This window comes from Coffea arabica, chromosome 11e (genome assembly GCF_036785885.1).
Source record: "Coffea arabica cultivar ET-39 chromosome 11e, Coffea Arabica ET-39 HiFi, whole genome shotgun sequence".
In the NCBI taxonomy this organism is placed as follows: Eukaryota; Viridiplantae; Streptophyta; class Magnoliopsida; order Gentianales; family Rubiaceae; genus Coffea; species Coffea arabica.
In genome coordinates, this window is record NC_092331.1 from 32501519 (window position 1) to 32523261 (window position 21743).

General features: G+C 39.7%; 18 non-coding genes across 18 annotated transcripts; all 18 read left to right on the top strand.

Moving 5' to 3' along the window:
* The first annotated feature begins 192 nt into the window (after positions 1 to 192).
* LOC140030129 (5S ribosomal RNA) lies at positions 193 to 311 on the top strand. Its single transcript, XR_011834043.1, has one exon. It is a non-coding gene; the product is annotated as a 5S ribosomal RNA (ribosomal RNA).
* A 1122-nt stretch (positions 312 to 1433) lies between these two features.
* On the top strand, positions 1434 to 1552 carry LOC140031137 (5S ribosomal RNA). The gene has a single exon (XR_011835058.1). It is a non-coding gene; the product is annotated as a 5S ribosomal RNA (ribosomal RNA).
* A 1137-nt stretch (positions 1553 to 2689) lies between these two features.
* LOC140032307 (5S ribosomal RNA) lies at positions 2690 to 2808 on the top strand. The gene has a single exon (XR_011836233.1). It is a non-coding gene; the product is annotated as a 5S ribosomal RNA (ribosomal RNA).
* A 1121-nt stretch (positions 2809 to 3929) lies between these two features.
* On the top strand, positions 3930 to 4048 carry LOC140032317 (5S ribosomal RNA). Its single transcript, XR_011836243.1, has one exon. It is a non-coding gene; the product is annotated as a 5S ribosomal RNA (ribosomal RNA).
* Positions 4049 to 5170: 1122 nt separating this feature from the next.
* Positions 5171 to 5289, top strand: LOC140032327 (5S ribosomal RNA). Its single transcript, XR_011836253.1, has one exon. It is a non-coding gene; the product is annotated as a 5S ribosomal RNA (ribosomal RNA).
* A 1122-nt stretch (positions 5290 to 6411) lies between these two features.
* On the top strand, positions 6412 to 6530 carry LOC140030130 (5S ribosomal RNA). The gene has a single exon (XR_011834044.1). It is a non-coding gene; the product is annotated as a 5S ribosomal RNA (ribosomal RNA).
* A 1122-nt stretch (positions 6531 to 7652) lies between these two features.
* LOC140029235 (5S ribosomal RNA) lies at positions 7653 to 7771 on the top strand. Its single transcript, XR_011833139.1, has one exon. It is a non-coding gene; the product is annotated as a 5S ribosomal RNA (ribosomal RNA).
* A 1135-nt stretch (positions 7772 to 8906) lies between these two features.
* On the top strand, positions 8907 to 9025 carry LOC140032338 (5S ribosomal RNA). Its single transcript, XR_011836264.1, has one exon. It is a non-coding gene; the product is annotated as a 5S ribosomal RNA (ribosomal RNA).
* Positions 9026 to 10147: 1122 nt separating this feature from the next.
* Positions 10148 to 10266, top strand: LOC140032349 (5S ribosomal RNA). Its single transcript, XR_011836275.1, has one exon. It is a non-coding gene; the product is annotated as a 5S ribosomal RNA (ribosomal RNA).
* A 1122-nt stretch (positions 10267 to 11388) lies between these two features.
* LOC140030131 (5S ribosomal RNA) lies at positions 11389 to 11507 on the top strand. Its single transcript, XR_011834045.1, has one exon. It is a non-coding gene; the product is annotated as a 5S ribosomal RNA (ribosomal RNA).
* A 1122-nt stretch (positions 11508 to 12629) lies between these two features.
* Positions 12630 to 12748, top strand: LOC140031138 (5S ribosomal RNA). The gene has a single exon (XR_011835059.1). It is a non-coding gene; the product is annotated as a 5S ribosomal RNA (ribosomal RNA).
* A 1123-nt stretch (positions 12749 to 13871) lies between these two features.
* Positions 13872 to 13990, top strand: LOC140031139 (5S ribosomal RNA). The gene has a single exon (XR_011835060.1). It is a non-coding gene; the product is annotated as a 5S ribosomal RNA (ribosomal RNA).
* Positions 13991 to 15126: 1136 nt separating this feature from the next.
* LOC140032360 (5S ribosomal RNA) lies at positions 15127 to 15245 on the top strand. Its single transcript, XR_011836286.1, has one exon. It is a non-coding gene; the product is annotated as a 5S ribosomal RNA (ribosomal RNA).
* Positions 15246 to 16367: 1122 nt separating this feature from the next.
* LOC140030132 (5S ribosomal RNA) lies at positions 16368 to 16486 on the top strand. Its single transcript, XR_011834046.1, has one exon. It is a non-coding gene; the product is annotated as a 5S ribosomal RNA (ribosomal RNA).
* Positions 16487 to 17608: 1122 nt separating this feature from the next.
* LOC140032371 (5S ribosomal RNA) lies at positions 17609 to 17727 on the top strand. Its single transcript, XR_011836297.1, has one exon. It is a non-coding gene; the product is annotated as a 5S ribosomal RNA (ribosomal RNA).
* Positions 17728 to 18849: 1122 nt separating this feature from the next.
* Positions 18850 to 18968, top strand: LOC140031319 (5S ribosomal RNA). The gene has a single exon (XR_011835240.1). It is a non-coding gene; the product is annotated as a 5S ribosomal RNA (ribosomal RNA).
* A 1122-nt stretch (positions 18969 to 20090) lies between these two features.
* On the top strand, positions 20091 to 20209 carry LOC140032107 (5S ribosomal RNA). Its single transcript, XR_011836032.1, has one exon. It is a non-coding gene; the product is annotated as a 5S ribosomal RNA (ribosomal RNA).
* Positions 20210 to 21331: 1122 nt separating this feature from the next.
* On the top strand, positions 21332 to 21450 carry LOC140032382 (5S ribosomal RNA). Its single transcript, XR_011836308.1, has one exon. It is a non-coding gene; the product is annotated as a 5S ribosomal RNA (ribosomal RNA).
* Positions 21451 to 21743: the final 293 nt, after the last annotated feature.

Sequence of the window (21743 nt, forward strand, 5' to 3'; positions counted from 1 at the left end):
GATAATTTAGAGTTGCGGGATGAGGGAAAAAAACAGGGTGCAAATCAATAACAAAAAAAAATATAAAGTAAATAAATAAAAGGATAAGAGGAAAATGCTTGAATTGACGCTTAAAATGAATTTCGGTCTAGAAAAGCCACACTGCTTCGCAGGACGGGGTAGTTTAAAAGAATAACGCGAAAGGAACATGGCGGGTGCGATCATACCAGCGCTAATGCACCGGATCCCATCAGAACTCCGAAGTTAAGCGTGCTTGGGCGAGAGTAGTACTAGGATGGGTGACCCCCTGGGAAGTCCTCGTGTTGCACCCCTCTCTTTTTTGTTTCGAAATCCAAATTTCCTATTCGTTCTTTATCCTGTAGTAATTTAGCTCCGTCGGAACGATTGCTTAATATTTTGCTTCTTGTCGAAGCGTGAAGGAGGATCTGAAGGCGCGAGACAAATCAGGAACGGTACGGCTCGATCAAAGCCCGGATCGTCGCTCAAATTTGTCGGCGCAAATGTATCACCGCAACTAGGGGTGGCAATTTTCGACACGACACGAACCTAACACGAAATTAATGGGTTTGGGTTGAGGTTTCGGGAATTCGGGTCAGAATCGGGTTGGACCCGATGAACCCGAAAAGAAAACCGGTCGATTTCGGGTCAACCCGTGGTGACCTGATATGACCCGATATGACCCGTTTACGAATTAAAAATAATTTAATAAACATAAAAATAATTTTATCTAACTAAACTAAGTTATTCTTTTTTTCAAAGGCATTAATTACTTAATCCTAAACGAATTTATTTAATTTGTGTGAAGTTGAAATTATTATACTTGGACAAATAATATATTATATTATTTTTCACTTTTGTATTGTTTTAATTTATTTTATATTTTGCTTGGGATAAAACACTTTTACGGTGTTTAATTTATTTTAGATTTGATTTGGAATCATTTATTTAAATTTTTATTACTTGATTATGTAATTAGTTTTGTGAGAAATTGATTTTATTAGAAATTACAGTGATAAATTAATAAATTAAAATTAAGTTTCGGGTCATTTCGGGTCGACCCGCCGCCCCGTAAACCTGAAATTTTCGGGTTCGGGTCAGCATACCTGACCCGTCACGGGTTGGCGGGTCGGGGTTCGGGTCAACAGATTTTCTGGCGGGTCTGTTGACCCGAACCCGACCCGCCAACCTGATTTGGACCCGAATTGCCACCCCTAACTGCAAGCGTGAAGGATTGATTTCATGATAATTTAGAGTTGCGGGATGAGGGAAAAAAACAGGGTGCAAATCAATAACAAAAAAATATATAAAGTAAATAAATAAAAGGATAAGAGGAAAATGCTTGAATTGACGCTTAAAATGAATTTCGGTCTAGAAAAGCCACACTGCTTCGCAGGACGGGGTAGTTTAAAAGAATAAAGCGAAAGGAACATGGCGGGTGCGACCATACCAGCACTAATGCACCGGATCCCATCAGAACTCCGAAGTTAAGCGTGCTTGGGCGAGAGTGGTACTAGGATGGGTGACCCCCTTGGAAGTCCTCGTGTTGCACCCCTCTCTTTTTTTTGTTTCGAAATCCAAATTTTCTATTCGTTCTTTATCCTGTAGTAATTTAGCTCCGTCGGAACGATTGCTTTATATTTTGCTTCTTGTCGAAGCATGAAGGCGGGTCTGAAGGCGCGAGACAAATCAGGAACGGTACGGCTCGACCAAAGCCCGGATCGTCGCTCAAATTTGTCGGCGCAAATGTATCACCGCAACTAGGGGTGGCAATTTTCGACACGACCTGAAAACACGACACGAGCCTAACACGAAATTAATGGGTTTGGGTTGAGGTTTCGGGAATTCGGGTCAGAATCGGGTTGGACCCGATGAACCCGAAAAGAAAACCGGTCGATTTCGGGTCAACCCGTGGTGACCTGATATGACCCGATATGACCCGTTTACGAGTTAAAAATAATTTAATAAACATAAAAATAATTTTATCTAACTAAACTAAGTTATTCTTTTTTTCAAAGGCATTAATTACTTAATCCTAAACGAATTTATTTAATTTGTGTGAAGTTGAAATTATTATACTTGGACAAATAATATATTATATTATTTTTCACTTTTATATTGTTTTAATTTATTTTATATTTTGCTTGGGATAAAACACTTTTACGGTGTTTAATTTATTTTAGATTTGATTTGGAATCATTTATTTAAATTTTTATTAGTTGATTATGTAATTAGTTTTGTGAGAAATTGATTTTATTAGAAATTACAGTGATAAATTAATAAATTAAAATTAAGTTTCGGGTCATTTCGGGTCTACCCGCCGCCCCGTAAACCTGAAATCTTCGGGTTCGGGTCAGCATACCTGACCCGTCACGGGTTGGCGGGTCGGGGTTCGGGTTAACAGATTTTCTGGCGGGTCTGTTGACCCGAACCCGACCCGCCAACCTGATTTGGACCCGAATTGCCACCCCTGACTGCAAGCGTGAAGGATTGATTTCATGATAATTTAGAGTTGCGGGATGAGGGAAAAAAACAGGGTGCAAATCAATAACAAAAAAAAATATAAAGTAAATAAATAAAAGGATAAGAGGAAAATGCTTGAATTGACGCTTAAAATGAATTTCGGTCTAGAAAAGCCACACTGCTTCGCAGGACGGGGTAGTTTAAAAGAATAACGCGAAAGGAACATGGGGGGTGCGATCATACCAGCACTAATGCACCGGATCCCATCAGAACTCCGAAGTTAAGCGTGCTTGGGCGAGAGTAGTACTAGGATGGGTGACCCCCTGGGAAGTCCTCGTGTTGCACCCCTCTCTTTTTTGTTTCGAAATCCAAATTTCCTATTCGTTCTTTATCCTGTAGTAATTTAGCTCCGTCGGAACGATTGCTTAATATTTTGCTTCTTGTCGAAGCGTGAAGGAGGATCTGAAGGCGCGAGACAAATCAGGAACGGTACGGCTCGATCAAAGCCCGGATCGTCGCTCAAATTTGTCGGCGCAAATGTATCACCGCAACTAGGGGTGGCAATTTTCGACACGACACGAACCTAACACGAAATTAATGGGTTTGGGTTGAGGTTTCGGGAATTCGGGTCAGAATCGGGTTGGACCCGATGAACCCGAAAAGAAAACCGGTCGATTTCGGGTCAACCCGTGGTGACCTGATATGACCCGATATGACCCGTTTACGAATTAAAAATAATTTAATAAACATAAAAATAATTTTATCTAACTAAACTAAGTTATTCTTTTTTTCAAAGGCATTAATTACTTAATCCTAAACGAATTTATTTAATTTGTGTGAAGTTGAAATTATTATACTTGGACAAATAATATATTATATTATTTTTCACTTTTGTATTGTTTTAATTTATTTTATATTTTGCTTGGGATAAAACACTTTTACGGTGTTTAATTTATTTTAGATTTGATTTGGAATCATTTATTTAAATTTTTATTACTTGATTATGTAATTAGTTTTGTGAGAAATTGATTTTATTAGAAATTACAGTGATAAATTAATAAATTAAAATTAAGTTTCGGGTCATTTCGGGTCGACCCGCCGCCCCGTAAACCTGAAATTTTCGGGTTCGGGTCAGCATACCTGACCCGTCACGGGTTGGCGGGTCGGGGTTCGGGTCAACAGATTTTCTGGCGGGTCTGTTGACCCGAACCCGACCCGCCAACCTGATTTGGACCCGAATTGCCACCCCTAACTGCAAGCGTGAAGGATTGATTTCATGATAATTTAGAGTTGCGGGATGAGGGAAAAAAACAGGGTGCAAATCAATAACAAAAAAAATATAAAGTAAATAAATAAAAGGATAAGAGGAAAATGCTTGAATTGACGCTTAAAATGAATTTCGGTCTAGAAAAGCCACACTGCTTCGCAGGACGGGGTAGTTTAAAAGAATAACGCGAAAGGAACATGGCGGGTGCGATCATACCAGCACTAATGCACCGGATCCCATCAGAACTCCGAAGTTAAGCGTGCTTGGGCGAGAGTAGTACTAGGATGGGTGACCCCCTGGGAAGTCCTCGTGTTGCACCCCTCTCTTTTTTGTTTCGAAATCCAAATTTCCTATTCGTTCTTTATCCTGTAGTAATTTAGCTCCGTCGGAACGATTGCTTAATATTTTGCTTCTTGTCGAAGCGTGAAGGAGGATCTGAAGGCGCGAGACAAATCAGGAACGGTACGGCTCGATCAAAGCCCGGATCGTCGCTCAAATTTGTCGGCGCAAATGTATCACCGCAACTAGGGGTGGCAATTTTCGACACGACACGAACCTAACACGAAATTAATGGGTTTGGGTTGAGGTTTCGGGAATTCGGGTCAGAATCGGGTTGGACCCGATGAACCCGAAAAGAAAACCGGTCGATTTCGGGTCAACCCGTGGTGACCTGATATGACCCGATATGACCCGTTTACGAATTAAAAATAATTTAATAAACATAAAAATAATTTTATCTAACTAAACTAAGTTATTCTTTTTTTCAAAGGCATTAATTACTTAATCCTAAACGAATTTATTTAATTTGTGTGAAGTTGAAATTATTATACTTGGACAAATAATATATTATATTATTTTTCACTTTTGTATTGTTTTAATTTATTTTATATTTTGCTTGGGATAAAACACTTTTACGGTGTTTAATTTATTTTAGATTTGATTTGGAATCATTTATTTAAATTTTTATTACTTGATTATGTAATTAGTTTTGTGAGAAATTGATTTTATTAGAAATTACAGTGATAAATTAATAAATTAAAATTAAGTTTCGGGTCATTTCGGGTCGACCCGCCGCCCCGTAAACCTGAAATCTTCGGGTTCGGGTCAGCATACCTGACCCGTCACGGGTTGGCGGGTCGGGGTTCGGGTCAACAGATTTTCTGGCGGGTCTGTTGACCCGAACCCGACCCGCCAACCTGATTTGGACCCGAATTGCCACCCCTAACTGCAAGCGTGAAGGATTGATTTCATGATAATTTAGAGTTGCGGGATGAGGGAAAAAAACAGGGTGCAAATCAATAACAAAAAAATATATAAAGTAAATAAATAAAAGGATAAGAGGAAAATGCTTGAATTGACGCTTAAAATGAATTTCGGTCTAGAAAAGCCACACTGCTTCGCAGGACGGGGTAGTTTAAAAGAATAACGCGAAAGGAACATGGCGGGTGCGATCATACCAGCACTAATGCACCGGATCCCATCAGAACTCCGAAGTTAAGCGTGCTTGGGCGAGAGTAGTACTAGGATGGGTGACCCCCTGGGAAGTCCTCGTGTTGCACCCCTCTCTTTTTTGTTTCGAAATCCAAATTTCCTATTCGTTCTTTATCCTGTAGTAATTTAGCTCCGTCGGAACGATTGCTTAATATTTTGCTTCTTGTCGAAGCGTGAAGGAGGATCTGAAGGCGCGAGACAAATCAGGAACGGTACGGCTCGATCAAAGCCCGGATCGTCGCTCAAATTTGTCGGCGCAAATGTATCACCGCAACTAGGGGTGGCAATTTTCGACACGACACGAACCTAACACGAAATTAATGGGTTTGGGTTGAGGTTTCGGGAATTCGGGTCAGAATCGGGTTGGACCCGATGAACCCGAAAAGAAAACCGGTCGATTTCGGGTCAACCCGTGGTGACCTGATATGACCCGATATGACCCGTTTACGAATTAAAAATAATTTAATAAACATAAAAATAATTTTATCTAACTAAACTAAGTTATTCTTTTTTTCAAAGGCATTAATTACTTAATCCTAAACGAATTTATTTAATTTGTGTGAAGTTGAAATTATTATACTTGGACAAATAATATATTATATTATTTTTCACTTTTGTATTGTTTTAATTTATTTTATATTTTGCTTGGGATAAAACACTTTTACGGTGTTTAATTTATTTTAGATTTGATTTGGAATCATTTATTTAAATTTTTATTACTTGATTATGTAATTAGTTTTGTGAGAAATTGATTTTATTAGAAATTACAGTGATAAATTAATAAATTAAAATTAAGTTTCGGGTCATTTCGGGTCGACCCGCCGCCCCGTAAACCTGAAATTTTCGGGTTCGGGTCAGCATACCTGACCCGTCACGGGTTGGCGGGTCGGGGTTCGGGTCAACAGATTTTCTGGCGGGTCTGTTGACCCGAACCCGACCCGCCAACCTGATTTGGACCCGAATTGCCACCCCTAACTGCAAGCGTGAAGGATTGATTTCATGATAATTTAGAGTTGCGGGATGAGGGAAAAAAACAGGGTGCAAATCAATAACAAAAAAAAATATAAAGTAAATAAATAAAAGGATAAGAGGAAAATGCTTGAATTGACGCTTAAAATGAATTTCGGTCTAGAAAAGCCACACTGCTTCGCAGGACGGGGTAGTTTAAAAGAATAACGCGAAAGGAACATGGCGGGTGCGATCATACCAGCGCTAATGCACCGGATCCCATCAGAACTCCGAAGTTAAGCGTGCTTGGGCGAGAGTAGTACTAGGATGGGTGACCCCCTGGGAAGTCCTCGTGTTGCACCCCTCTCTTTTTTGTTTCGAAATCCAAATTTCCTATTCGTTCTTTATCCTGTAGTAATTTAGCTCCGTCGGAACGATTGCTTAATATTTTGCTTCTTGTCGAAGCGTGAAGGAGGATCTGAAGGCGCGAGACAAATCAGGAACGGTACGGCTCGATCAAAGCCCGGATCGTCGCTCAAATTTGTCGGCGCAAATGTATCACCGCAACTAGGGGTGGCAATTTTCGACACGACACGAACCTAACACGAAATTAATGGGTTTGGGTTGAGGTTTCGGGAATTCGGGTCAGAATCGGGTTGGACCCGATGAACCCGAAAAGAAAACCGGTCGATTTCGGGTCAACCCGTGGTGACCTGATATGACCCGATATGACCCGTTTACGAATTAAAAATAATTTAATAAACATAAAAATAATTTTATCTAACTAAACTAAGTTATTCTTTTTTTCAAAGGCATTAATTACTTAATCCTAAACGAATTTATTTAATTTGTGTGAAGTTGAAATTATTATACTTGGACAAATAATATATTATATTATTTTTCACTTTTGTATTGTTTTAATTTATTTTATATTTTGCTTGGGATAAAACACTTTTACGGTGTTTAATTTATTTTAGATTTGATTTGGAATCATTTATTTAAATTTTTATTACTTGATTATGTAATTAGTTTTGTGAGAAATTGATTTTATTAGAAATTACAGTGATAAATTAATAAATTAAAATTAAGTTTCGGGTCATTTCGGGTCGACCCGCCGCCCCGTAAACCTGAAATTTTCGGGTTCGGGTCAGCATACCTGACCCGTCACGGGTTGGCGGGTCGGGGTTCGGGTCAACAGATTTTCTGGCGGGTCTGTTGACCCGAACCCGACCCGCCAACCTGATTTGGACCCGAATTGCCACCCCTAACTGCAAGCGTGAAGGATTGATTTCATGATAATTTAGAGTTGCGGGATGAGGGAAAAAAACAGGGTGCAAATCAATAACAAAAAAATATATAAAGTAAATAAATAAAAGGATAAGAGGAAAATGCTTGAATTGACGCTTAAAATGAATTTCGGTCTAGAAAAGCCACACTGCTTCGCAGGACGGGGTAGTTTAAAAGAATAAAGCGAAAGGAACATGGCGGGTGCGACCATACCAGCACTAATGCACCGGATCCCATCAGAACTCCGAAGTTAAGCGTGCTTGGGCGAGAGTAGTACTAGGATGGGTGACCCCCTGGGAAGTCCTCGTGTTGCACCCCTCTCTTTTTTGTTTCGAAATCCAAATTTCCTATTCGTTCTTTATCCTGTAGTAATTTAGCTCCGTCGGAACGATTGCTTAATATTTTGCTTCTTGTCGAAGCGTGAAGGAGGATCTGAAGGCGCGAGACAAATCAGGAACGGTACGGCTCGATCAAAGCCCGGATCGTCGCTCAAATTTGTCGGCGCAAATGTATCACCGCAACTAGGGGTGGCAATTTTCGACACGACCTGAAAACACGACACGAGCCTAACACGAAATTAATGGGTTTGGGTTGAGGTTTCGGGAATTCGGGTCAGAATCGGGTTGGACCCGATGAACCCGAAAAGAAAACCGGTCGATTTCGGGTCAACCCGTGGTGACCTGATATGACCCGATATGACCCGTTTACGAGTTAAAAATAATTTAATAAACATAAAAATAATTTTATCTAACTAAACTAAGTTATTCTTTTTTTCAAAGGCATTAATTACTTAATCCTAAACGAATTTATTTAATTTGTGTGAAGTTGAAATTATTATACTTGGACAAATAATATATTATATTATTTTTCACTTTTATATTGTTTTAATTTATTTTATATTTTGCTTGGGATAAAACACTTTTACGGTGTTTAATTTATTTTAGATTTGATTTGGAATCATTTATTTAAATTTTTATTAGTTGATTATGTAATTAGTTTTGTGAGAAATTGATTTTATTAGAAATTACAGTGATAAATTAATAAATTAAAATTAAGTTTCGGGTCATTTCGGGTCTACCCGCCGCCCCGTAAACCTGAAATCTTCGGGTTCGGGTCAGCATACCTGACCCGTCACGGGTTGGCGGGTCGGGGTTCGGGTTAACAGATTTTCTGGCGGGTCTGTTGACCCGAACCCGACCCGCCAACCTGATTTGGACCCGAATTGCCACCCCTGACTGCAAGCGTGAAGGATTGATTTCATGATAATTTAGAGTTGCGGGATGAGGGAAAAAAACAGGGTGCAAATCAATAACAAAAAAAAATATAAAGTAAATAAATAAAAGGATAAGAGGAAAATGCTTGAATTGACGCTTAAAATGAATTTCGGTCTAGAAAAGCCACACTGCTTCGCAGGACGGGGTAGTTTAAAAGAATAACGCGAAAGGAACATGGGGGGTGCGATCATACCAGCACTAATGCACCGGATCCCATCAGAACTCCGAAGTTAAGCGTGCTTGGGCGAGAGTAGTACTAGGATGGGTGACCCCCTGGGAAGTCCTCGTGTTGCACCCCTCTCTTTTTTGTTTCGAAATCCAAATTTCCTATTCGTTCTTTATCCTGTAGTAATTTAGCTCCGTCGGAACGATTGCTTAATATTTTGCTTCTTGTCGAAGCGTGAAGGAGGATCTGAAGGCGCGAGACAAATCAGGAACGGTACGGCTCGATCAAAGCCCGGATCGTCGCTCAAATTTGTCGGCGCAAATGTATCACCGCAACTAGGGGTGGCAATTTTCGACACGACACGAACCTAACACGAAATTAATGGGTTTGGGTTGAGGTTTCGGGAATTCGGGTCAGAATCGGGTTGGACCCGATGAACCCGAAAAGAAAACCGGTCGATTTCGGGTCAACCCGTGGTGACCTGATATGACCCGATATGACCCGTTTACGAATTAAAAATAATTTAATAAACATAAAAATAATTTTATCTAACTAAACTAAGTTATTCTTTTTTTCAAAGGCATTAATTACTTAATCCTAAACGAATTTATTTAATTTGTGTGAAGTTGAAATTATTATACTTGGACAAATAATATATTATATTATTTTTCACTTTTGTATTGTTTTAATTTATTTTATATTTTGCTTGGGATAAAACACTTTTACGGTGTTTAATTTATTTTAGATTTGATTTGGAATCATTTATTTAAATTTTTATTACTTGATTATGTAATTAGTTTTGTGAGAAATTGATTTTATTAGAAATTACAGTGATAAATTAATAAATTAAAATTAAGTTTCGGGTCATTTCGGGTCGACCCGCCGCCCCGTAAACCTGAAATTTTCGGGTTCGGGTCAGCATACCTGACCCGTCACGGGTTGGCGGGTCGGGGTTCGGGTCAACAGATTTTCTGGCGGGTCTGTTGACCCGAACCCGACCCGCCAACCTGATTTGGACCCGAATTGCCACCCCTAACTGCAAGCGTGAAGGATTGATTTCATGATAATTTAGAGTTGCGGGATGAGGGAAAAAAACAGGGTGCAAATCAATAACAAAAAAATATATAAAGTAAATAAATAAAAGGATAAGAGGAAAATGCTTGAATTGACGCTTAAAATGAATTTCGGTCTAGAAAAGCCACACTGCTTCGCAGGACGGGGTAGTTTAAAAGAATAACGCGAAAGGAACATGGCGGGTGCGATCATACCAGCACTAATGCACCGGATCCCATCAGAACTCCGAAGTTAAGCGTGCTTGGGCGAGAGTAGTACTAGGATGGGTGACCCCCTGGGAAGTCCTCGTGTTGCACCCCTCTCTTTTTTGTTTCGAAATCCAAATTTCCTATTCGTTCTTTATCCTGTAGTAATTTAGCTCCGTCGGAACGATTGCTTAATATTTTGCTTCTTGTCGAAGCGTGAAGGAGGATCTGAAGGCGCGAGACAAATCAGGAACGGTACGGCTCGATCAAAGCCCGGATCGTCGCTCAAATTTGTCGGCGCAAATGTATCACCGCAACTAGGGGTGGCAATTTTCGACACGACACGAACCTAACACGAAATTAATGGGTTTGGGTTGAGGTTTCGGGAATTCGGGTCAGAATCGGGTTGGACCCGATGAACCCGAAAAGAAAACCGGTCGATTTCGGGTCAACCCGTGGTGACCTGATATGACCCGATATGACCCGTTTACGAATTAAAAATAATTTAATAAACATAAAAATAATTTTATCTAACTAAACTAAGTTATTCTTTTTTTCAAAGGCATTAATTACTTAATCCTAAACGAATTTATTTAATTTGTGTGAAGTTGAAATTATTATACTTGGACAAATAATATATTATATTATTTTTCACTTTTGTATTGTTTTAATTTATTTTATATTTTGCTTGGGATAAAACACTTTTACGGTGTTTAATTTATTTTAGATTTGATTTGGAATCATTTATTTAAATTTTTATTACTTGATTATGTAATTAGTTTTGTGAGAAATTGATTTTATTAGAAATTACAGTGATAAATTAATAAATTAAAATTAAGTTTCGGGTCATTTCGGGTCGACCCGCCGCCCCGTAAACCTGAAATTTTCGGGTTCGGGTCAGCATACCTGACCCGTCACGGGTTGGCGGGTCGGGGTTCGGGTCAACAGATTTTCTGGCGGGTCTGTTGACCCGAACCCGACCCGCCAACCTGATTTGGACCCGAATTGCCACCCCTAACTGCAAGCGTGAAGGATTGATTTCATGATAATTTAGAGTTGCGGGATGAGGGAAAAAAACAGGGTGCAAATCAATAACAAAAAAAAATATAAAGTAAATAAATAAAAGGATAAGAGGAAAATGCTTGAATTGACGCTTAAAATGAATTTCGGTCTAGAAAAGCCACACTGCTTCGCAGGACGGGGTAGTTTAAAAGAATAACGCGAAAGGAACATGGCGGGTGCGATCATACCAGCGCTAATGCACCGGATCCCATCAGAACTCCGAAGTTAAGCGTGCTTGGGCGAGAGTAGTACTAGGATGGGTGACCCCCTGGGAAGTCCTCGTGTTGCACCCCTCTCTTTTTTGTTTCGAAATCCAAATTTCCTATTCGTTCTTTATCCTGTAGTAATTTAGCTCCGTCGGAACGATTGCTTAATATTTTGCTTCTTGTCGAAGCGTGAAGGAGGATCTGAAGGCGCGAGACAAATCAGGAACGGTACGGCTCGATCAAAGCCCGGATCGTCGCTCAAATTTGTCGGCGCAAATGTATCACCGCAACTAGGGGTGGCAATTTTCGACACGACACGAACCTAACACGAAATTAATGGGTTTGGGTTGAGGTTTCGGGAATTCGGGTCAGAATCGGGTTGGACCCGATGAACCCGAAAAGAAAACCGGTCGATTTCGGGTCAACCCGTGGTGACCTGATATGACCCGATATGACCCGTTTACGAATTAAAAATAATTTAATAAACATAAAAATAATTTTATCTAACTAAACTAAGTTATTCTTTTTTTCAAAGGCATTAATTACTTAATCCTAAACGAATTTATTTAATTTGTGTGAAGTTGAAATTATTATACTTGGACAAATAATATATTATATTATTTTTCACTTTTGTATTGTTTTAATTTATTTTATATTTTGCTTGGGATAAAACACTTTTACGGTGTTTAATTTATTTTAGATTTGATTTGGAATCATTTATTTAAATTTTTATTACTTGATTATGTAATTAGTTTTGTGAGAAATTGATTTTATTAGAAATTACAGTGATAAATTAATAAATTAAAATTAAGTTTCGGGTCATTTCGGGTCGACCCGCCGCCCCGTAAACCTGAAATTTTCGGGTTCGGGTCAGCATACCTGACCCGTCACGGGTTGGCGGGTCGGGGTTCGGGTCAACAGATTTTCTGGCGGGTCTGTTGACCCGAACCCGACCCGCCAACCTGATTTGGACCCGAATTGCCACCCCTAACTGCAAGCGTGAAGGATTGATTTCATGATAATTTAGAGTTGCGGGATGAGGGAAAAAAACAGGGTGCAAATCAATAACAAAAAAATATATAAAGTAAATAAATAAAAGGATAAGAGGAAAATGCTTGAATTGACGCTTAAAATGAATTTCGGTCTAGAAAAGCCACACTGCTTCGCAGGACGGGGTAGTTTAAAAGAATAAAGCGAAAGGAACATGGCGGGTGCGACCATACCAGCACTAATGCACCGGATCCCATCAGAACTCCGAAGTTAAGCGTGCTTGGGCGAGAGTGGTACTAGGATGGGTGACCCCCTTGGAAGTCCTCGTGTTGCACCCCTCTCTTTTTTTTGTTTCGAAATCCAAATTTTCTATTCGTTCTTTATCCTGTAGTAATTTAGCTCCGTCGGAACGATTGCTTTATATTTTGCTTCTTGTCGAAGCATGAAGGCGGGTCTGAAGGCGCGAGACAAATCAGGAACGGTACGGCTCGACCAAAGCCCGGATCGTCGCTCAAATTTGTCGGCGCAAATGTATCACCGCAACTAGGGGTGGCAATTTTCGACACGACACGAACCTAACACGAAATTAATGGGTTTGGGTTGAGGTTTCGGGAATTCGGGTCAGAATCGGGTTGGACCCGATGAACCCGAAAAGAAAACCGGTCGATTTCGGGTCAACCCGTGGTGACCTGATATGACCCGATATGACCCGTTTACGAATTAAAAATAATTTAATAAACATAAAAATAATTTTATCTAACTAAACTAAGTTATTCTTTTTTTCAAAGGCATTAATTACTTAATCCTAAACGAATTTATTTAATTTGTGTGAAGTTGAAATTATTATACTTGGACAAATAATATATTATATTATTTTTCACTTTTGTATTGTTTTAATTTATTTTATATTTTGCTTGGGATAAAACACTTTTACGGTGTTTAATTTATTTTAGATTTGATTTGGAATCATTTATTTAAATTTTTATTACTTGATTATGTAATTAGTTTTGTGAGAAATTGATTTTATTAGAAATTACAGTGATAAATTAATAAATTAAAATTAAGTTTCGGGTCATTTCGGGTCGACCCGCCGCCCCGTAAACCTGAAATCTTCGGGTTCGGGTCAGCATACCTGACCCGTCACGGGTTGGCGGGTCGGGGTTCGGGTCAACAGATTTTCTGGCGGGTCTGTTGACCCGAACCCGACCCGCCAACCTGATTTGGACCCGAATTGCCACCCCTGACTGCAAGCGTGAAGGATTGATTTCATGATAATTTAGAGTTGCGGGATGAGGGAAAAAAACAGGGTGCAAATCAATAACAAAAAAAAAATAAAGTAAATAAATAAAAGGATAAGAGGAAAATGCTTGAATTGACGCTTAAAATGAATTTCGGTCTAGAAAAGCCACACTGCTTCGCAGGACGGGGTAGTTTAAAAGAATAAAACGAAAGGAACATGGCGGGTGCGACCATACCAGCACTAATGCACCGGATCCCATCAGAACTCCGAAGTTAAGCGTGCTTGGGCGAGAGTGGTACTAGGATGGGTGACCCCCTTGGAAGTCCTCGTGTTGCACCCCTCTCTTTTTTTTGTTTCGAAATCCAAATTTTCTATTCGTTCTTTATCCTGTAGTAATTTAGCTCCGTCGGAACGATTGCTTTATATTTTGCTTCTTGTCGAAGCATGAAGGCGGGTCTGAAGGCGCGAGACAAATCAGGAACGGTACGGCTCGACGAAAGCCCGGATCGTCGCTCAAATTTGTCGGCGCAAATGTATCACCGCAACTAGGGGTGGCAATTTTCGACACGACCTGAAAACACGACACGAGCCTAACACGAAATTAATGGGTTTGGGTTGAGGTTTCGGGAATTCGGGTCAGAATCGGGTTGGACCCGATAACCCGAAAAGAAAACCGGTCGATTTCGGGTCAACCCGTGGTGACCTGATATGACCCGATATGACCCGTTTACGAGTTAAAAATAATTTAATAAACATAAAAATAATTTTATCTAACTAAACTAAGTTATTCTTTTTTTCAAAGGCATTAATTACTTAATCCTAAACGAATTTATTTAATTTGTGTGAAGTTGAAATTATTATACTTGGACAAATAATATATTATATTATTTTTCACTTTTATATTGTTTTAATTTATTTTATATTTTGCTTGGGATAAAACACTTTTACGGTGTTTAATTTATTTTAGATTTGATTTGGAATCATTTATTTAAATTTTTATTAGTTGATTATGTAATTAGTTTTGTGAGAAATTGATTTTATTAGAAATTACAGTGATAAATTAATAAATTAAAATTAAGTTTCGGGTCATTTCGGGTCTACCCGCCGCCCCGTAAACCTGAAATCTTCGGGTTCGGGTCAGCATACCTGACCCGTCACGGGTTGGCGGGTCGGGGTTCGGGTTAACAGATTTTCTGACGGGTCTGTTGACCCGAACCCGACCCGCCAACCTGATTTGGACCCGAATTGCCACCCCTGACTGCAAGCGTGAAGGATTGATTTCATGATAATTTAGAGTTGCGGGATGAGGGAAAAAAACAGGGTGCAAATCAATAACAAAAAAAAATATAAAGTAAATAAATAAAAGGATAAGAGGAAAATGCTTGAATTGACGCTTAAAATGAATTTCGGTCTAGAAAAGCCACACTGCTTCGCAGGACGGGGTAGTTTAAAAGAATAACGCGAAAGGAACATGGCGGGTGCGATCATACCAGCACTAATGCACCGGATCCCATCAGAACTCCGAAGTTAAGCGTGCTTGGGCGAGAGTAGTACTAGGATGGGTGACCCCCTGGGAAGTCCTCGTGTTGCACCCCTCTCTTTTTTGTTTCGAAATCCAAATTTCCTATTCGTTCTTTATCCTGTAGTAATTTAGCTCCGTCGGAACGATTGCTTAATATTTTGCTTCTTGTCGAAGCGTGAAGGAGGATCTGAAGGCGCGAGACAAATCAGGAACGGTACGGCTCGATCAAAGCCCGGATCGTCGCTCAAATTTGTCGGCGCAAATGTATCACCGCAACTAGGGGTGGCAATTTTCGACACGACACGAACCTAACACGAAATTAATGGGTTTGGGTTGAGGTTTCGGGAATTCGGGTCAGAATCGGGTTGGACCCGATGAACCCGAAAAGAAAACCGGTCGATTTCGGGTCAACCCGTGGTGACCTGATATGACCCGATATGACCCGTTTACGAATTAAAAATAATTTAATAAACATAAAAATAATTTTATCTAACTAAACTAAGTTATTCTTTTTTTCAAAGGCATTAATTACTTAATCCTAAACGAATTTATTTAATTTGTGTGAAGTTGAAATTATTATACTTGGACAAATAATATATTATATTATTTTTCACTTTTGTATTGTTTTAATTTATTTTATATTTAGCTTGGGATAAAACACTTTTACGGTGTTTAATTTATTTTAGATTTGATTTGGAATCATTTATTTAAATTTTTATTACTTGATTATGTAATTAGTTTTGTGAGAAATTGATTTTATTAGAAATTACAGTGATAAATTAATAAATTAAAATTAAGTTTCGGGTCATTTCGGGTCGACCCGCCGCCCCGTAAACCTGAAATCTTCGGGTTCGGGTCAGCATACCTGACCCGTCACGGGTTGGCGGGTCGGGGTTCGGGTCAACAGATTTTCTGGCGGGTCTGTTGACCCGAACCCGACCCGCCAACCTGATTTGGACCCGAATTGCCACCCCTGACTGCAAGCGTGAAGGATTGATTTCATGATAATTTAGAGTTGCGGGATGAGGGAAAAAAACAGGGTGCAAATCAATAACAAAAAAAAATATAAAGTAAATAAATAAAAGGATAAGAGGAAAATGCTTGAATTGACGCTTAAAATGAATTTCGGTCTAGAAAAGCCACACTGCTTCGCAGGACGGGGTAGTTTAAAAGAATAACGCGAAAGGAACATGGCGGGTGCGATCATACCAGCGCTAATGCACCGGATCCCATCAGAACTCCGAAGTTAAGCGTGCTTGGGCGAGAGTAGTACTAGGATGGGTGACCCCCTGGGAAGTCCTCGTGTTGCACCCCTCTCTTTTTTGTTTCGAAATCCAAATTTCCTATTCGTTCTTTATCCTGTAGTAATTTAGCTCCGTCGGAACGATTGCTTAATATTTTGCTTCTTGTCGAAGCGTGAAGGAGGATCTGAAGGCGCGAGACAAATCAGGAACGGTACGGCTCGATCAAAGCCCGGATCGTCGCTCAAATTTGTCGGCGCAAATGTATCACCGCAACTAGGGGTGGCAATTTTCGACACGACACGAACCTAACACGAAATTAATGGGTTTGGGTTGAGGTTTCGGGAATTCGGGTCAGAATCGGGTTGGACCCGATGAACCCGAAAAGAAAACCGGTCGATTTCGGGTCAACCCGTGGTGACCTGATATGACCCGATATGACCCGTTTACGAATTAAAAATAATTTAATAAACATAAAAATAATTTTATCTAACTAAACTAAGTTATTCTTTTTTTCAAAGGCATTAATTACTTAATCCTAAACGAATTTATTTAATTTGTGTGAAGTTGAAATTATTATACTTGGACAAATAATATATTATATTATTTTTCACTTTTGTATTGTTTTAATTTATTTTATATTTTGCTTGGGATAAAACACTTTTACGGTGTTTAATTTATTTTAGATTTGATTTGGAATCATTTATTTAAATTTTTATTACTTGATTATGTAATTAGTTTTGTGAGAAATTGATTTTATTAGAAATTACAGTGATAAATTAATAAATTAAAATTAAGTTTCGGGTCATTTCGGGTCGACCCGCCGCCCCGTAAACCTGAAATTTTCGGGTTCGGGTCAGCATACCTGACCCGTCACGGGTTGGCGGGTCGGGGTTCGGGTTAACAGATTTTCTGGCGGGTCTGTTGACCCGAACCCGACCCGCCAACCTGATTTGGACCCGAATTGCCACCCCTGACTGCAAGCGTGAAGGATTGATTTCATGATAATTTAGAGTTGCGGGATGAGGGAAAAAAACAGGGTGCAAATCAATAACAAAAAAATATATAAAGTAAATAAATAAAAGGATAAGAGGAAAATGCTTGAATTGACGCTTAAAATGAATTTCGGTCTAAAAAAGCCACACTGCTTCGCAGGACGGGGTAGTTTAAAAGAATAACGCGAAAGGAACATGGCGGGTGCGATCATACCAGCACTAATGCACCGGATCCCATCAGAACTCCGAAGTTAAGCGTGCTTGGGCGAGAGTAGTACTAGGATGGGTGACCCCCTGGGAAGTCCTCGTGTTGCACCCCTCTCTTTTTTGTTTCGAAATCCAAATTTCCTATTCGTTCTTTATCCTGTTGTAATTTAGCTCCGTCGGAACGATTGCTTAATATTTTGCTTCTTGTCGAAGCGTGAAGGAGGATCTGAATGCGCGAGACAAATCAGGAACGGTACGGCTCGATCAAAGCCCGGATCGTCGCTCAAATTTGTCGGCGCAAATGTATCACCGCAACTAGGGGTGGCAATTTTCGACACGACACGAACCTAACACGAAATTAATGGGTTTGGGTTGAGGTTTCGGGAATTCGGGTCAGAATCGGGTTGGACCCGATGAACCCGAAAAGAAAACCGGTCGATTTCGGGTCAACCCGTGGTGACCTGATATGACCCGATACGACCCGTTTACGAATTAAAAATAATTTAATAAACATAAAAATAATTTTATCTAACTAAACTAAGTTATTCTTTTTTTCAAAGGCATTAATTACTTAATCCTAAACGAATTTATTTAATTTGTGTGAAGTTGAAATTATTATACTTGGACAAATAATATATTATATTATTTTTCACTTTTGTATTGTTTTAATTTATTTTATATTTTGCTTGGGATAAAACACTTTTACGGTGTTTAATTTATTTTAGATTTGATTTGGAATCATTTATTTAAATTTTTATTACTTGATTATGTAATTAGTTTTGTGAGAAATTGATTTTATTAGAAATTACAGTGATAAATTAATAAATTAAAATTAAGTTTCGGGTCATTTCGGGTCGACCCGCCGCCCCGTAAACCTGAAATCTTCGGGTTCGGGTCAGCATACCTGACCCGTCACGGGTTGGCGGGTCGGGGTTCGGGTCAACAGATTTTCTGGCGGGTCTGTTGACCCGAACCCGACCCGCCAACCTGATTTGGACCCGAATTGCCACCCCTGACTGCAAGCGTGAAGGATTGATTTCATGATAATTTAGAGTTGCGGGATGAGGGAAAAAAACAGGGTGCAAATCAATAACAAAAAAATATATAAAGTAAATAAATAAAAGGATAAGAGGAAAATGCTTGAATTGACGCTTAAAATGAATTTCGGTCTAGAAAAGCCACACTGCTTCGCAGGACGGGGTAGTTTAAAAGAATAACGCGAAAGGAACATGGCGGGTGCGATCATACCAGCACTAATGCACCGGATCCCATCAGAACTCCGAAGTTAAGCGTGCTTGGGCGAGAGTAGTACTAGGATGGGTGACCCCCTGGGATGTCCTCGTGTTGCACCCCTCTCTTTTTTGTTTCGAAATCCAAATTTCCTATTCGTTCTTTATCCTGTAGTAATTTAGCTCCGTCGGAACGATTGCTTAATATTTTGCTTCTTGTCGAAGCGTGAAGGAGGATCTGAAGGCGCGAGACAAATCAGGAACGGTACGGCTCGATCAAAGCCCGGATCGTCGCTCAAATTTGTCGGCGCAAATGTATCACCGCAACTAGGGGTGGCAATTTTCGACACGACACGAACCTAACACGAAATTAATGGGTTTGGGTTGAGGTTTCGGGAATTCGGGTCAGAATCGGGTTGGACCCGATGAACCCGAAAAGAAAACCGGTCGATTTCGGGTCAACCCGTGGTGACCTGATATGACCCGATATGACCCGTTTACGAATTAAAAATAATTTAATAAACATAAAAATAATTTTATCTAACTAAACTAAGTTATTCTTTTTTTCAAAGGCATTAATTACTTAATCCTAAACGAATTTATTTAATTTGTGTGAAGTTGAAATTATTATACTTGGACAAATAATATATTATATTATTTTTCACTTTTGTATTGTTTTAATTTATTTTATATTTTGCTTGGGATAAAACACTTTTACGGTGTTTAATTTATTTTAGATTTGATTTGGAATCATTTATTTAAATTTTTATTACTTGATTATGTAATTAGTTTTGTGAGAAATTGATTTTATTAGAAATTAAAGTGATAAATTAATAAATTAAAATTAAGTTTCGGGTCATTTCGGGTCGACCCGCCGCCCCGTAAACCTGAAATTTTCGGGTTCGGGTCAGCATACCTGACCCGTCACGGGTTGGCGGGTCGGGGTTCGGGTCAACAGATTTTCTGGCGGGTCTGTTGACCCGAACCCGACCCGCCAACCTGATTTGGACCCGAATTGCCACCCCTAACTGCAAGCGTGAAGGATTGATTTCATGATAATTTAGAGTTGCGGGATGAGGGAAAAAAACAGGGTGCAAATCAATAACAAAAAAAAATATAAAGTAAATAAATAAAAGGATAAGAGGAAAATGCTTGAATTGACGCTTAAAATGAATTTCGGTCTAGAAAAGCCACACTGCTTCGCAGGACGGGGTAGTTTAAAAGAATAACGCGAAAGGAACATGGCGGGTGCGATCATACCAGCGCTAATGCACCGGATCCCATCAGAACTACGAAGTTAAGCGTGCTTGGGCGAGAGTAGTACTAGGATGGGTGACCCCCTGGGAAGTCTTCGTGTTGCACCCCTCTCTTTTTTGTTTCGAAATCCAAATTTCCTATTCGTTCTTTATCCTGTAGTAATTTAGCTCCGTCGGAACGATTGCTTAATATTTTGCTTCTTGTCGAAGCGTGAAGGAGGATCTGAAGGCGCGAGACAAATCAGGAACGGTACGGCTCGATCAAAGCCCGGATCGTCGCTCAAATTTGTCGGCGCAAATGTATCACCGCAACTAGGGGTGGCAATTTTCGACACGACACGAACCTAACACGAAATTAATGGGTTTGGGTTGAGGTTTCGGGAATTCGGGTCAGAATCGGGTTGGACCCGATGAACCCGAAAAGAAAACCGGTCGATTTCGGGTCAACCCGTGGTGACCTGATATGACCCGATATGACCCGTTTACGAATTAAAAATAATTTAATAAACATAAAAATAATTTTATCTAACTAAACTAAGTTATTCTTTTTTTCAAAGGCATTAATTACTTAATCCTAAACGAATTTATTTAATTTGTGTGAAGTTGAAATTATTATACTTGGACAAATAATATATTATATTATTTTTCACTTTTGTATTGTTTTAATTTATTTTATATTTTGCTTGGGATAAAACACTTTTACGGTGTTTAATTTATTTTAGATTTGATTTGGAATCATTTATTTAAATTTTTATTACTTGATTATGTAATTAGTTTTGTGAGAAATTGATTTTATTAGAAATTACAGTGATAAATTAATAAATTAAAATTAAGTTTCGGGTCATTTCGGGTCGACCCGCCGCCCCGTAAACCTGAAATTTTCGGGTTCGGGTCAGCATACCTGACCCGTCACGGGTTGGCGGGTCGGGGTTCGGGTCAACAGATTTTCTGGCGGGTCTGTTGACTCGAACCCGACCCGCCAACCTGATTTGGACCCGAATTGCCACCCCTAACTGCAAGCGTGAAGGATTGATTTCATGATAATTTAGAGTTGCGGGATGAGGGAAAAAAACAGGGTGCAAATCAATAACAAAAAAAAATATAAAGTAAATAAATAAAAGGATAAGAGGAAAATGCTTGAATTGACGCTTAAAATGAATTTCGGTCTAGAAAAGCCACACTGCTTCGCAGGACGGGGTAGTTTAAAAGAATAACGCGAAAGGAACATGGCGGGTGCGATCATACCAGCACTAATGCACCGGATCCCATCAGAACTCCGAAGTTAAGCGTGCTTGGGCGAGAGTAGTACTAGGATGGGTGACCCCCTGGGAAGTCCTCGTGTTGCACCCCTCTCTTTTTTGTTTCGAAATCCAAATTTCCTATTCGTTCTTTATCCTGTAGTAATTTAGCTCCGTCGGAACGATTGCTTAATATTTTGCTTCTTGTCGAAGCGTGAAGGAGGATCTGAAGGCGCGAGACAAATCAGGAACGGTACGGCTCGATCAAAGCCCGGATCGTCGCTCAAATTTGTCGGCGCAAATGTATCACCGCAACTAGGGGTGGCAATTTTCGACACGACACGAACCTAACACGAAATTAATGGGTTTGGGTTGAGGTTTCGGGAATTCGGGTCAGAATCGGGT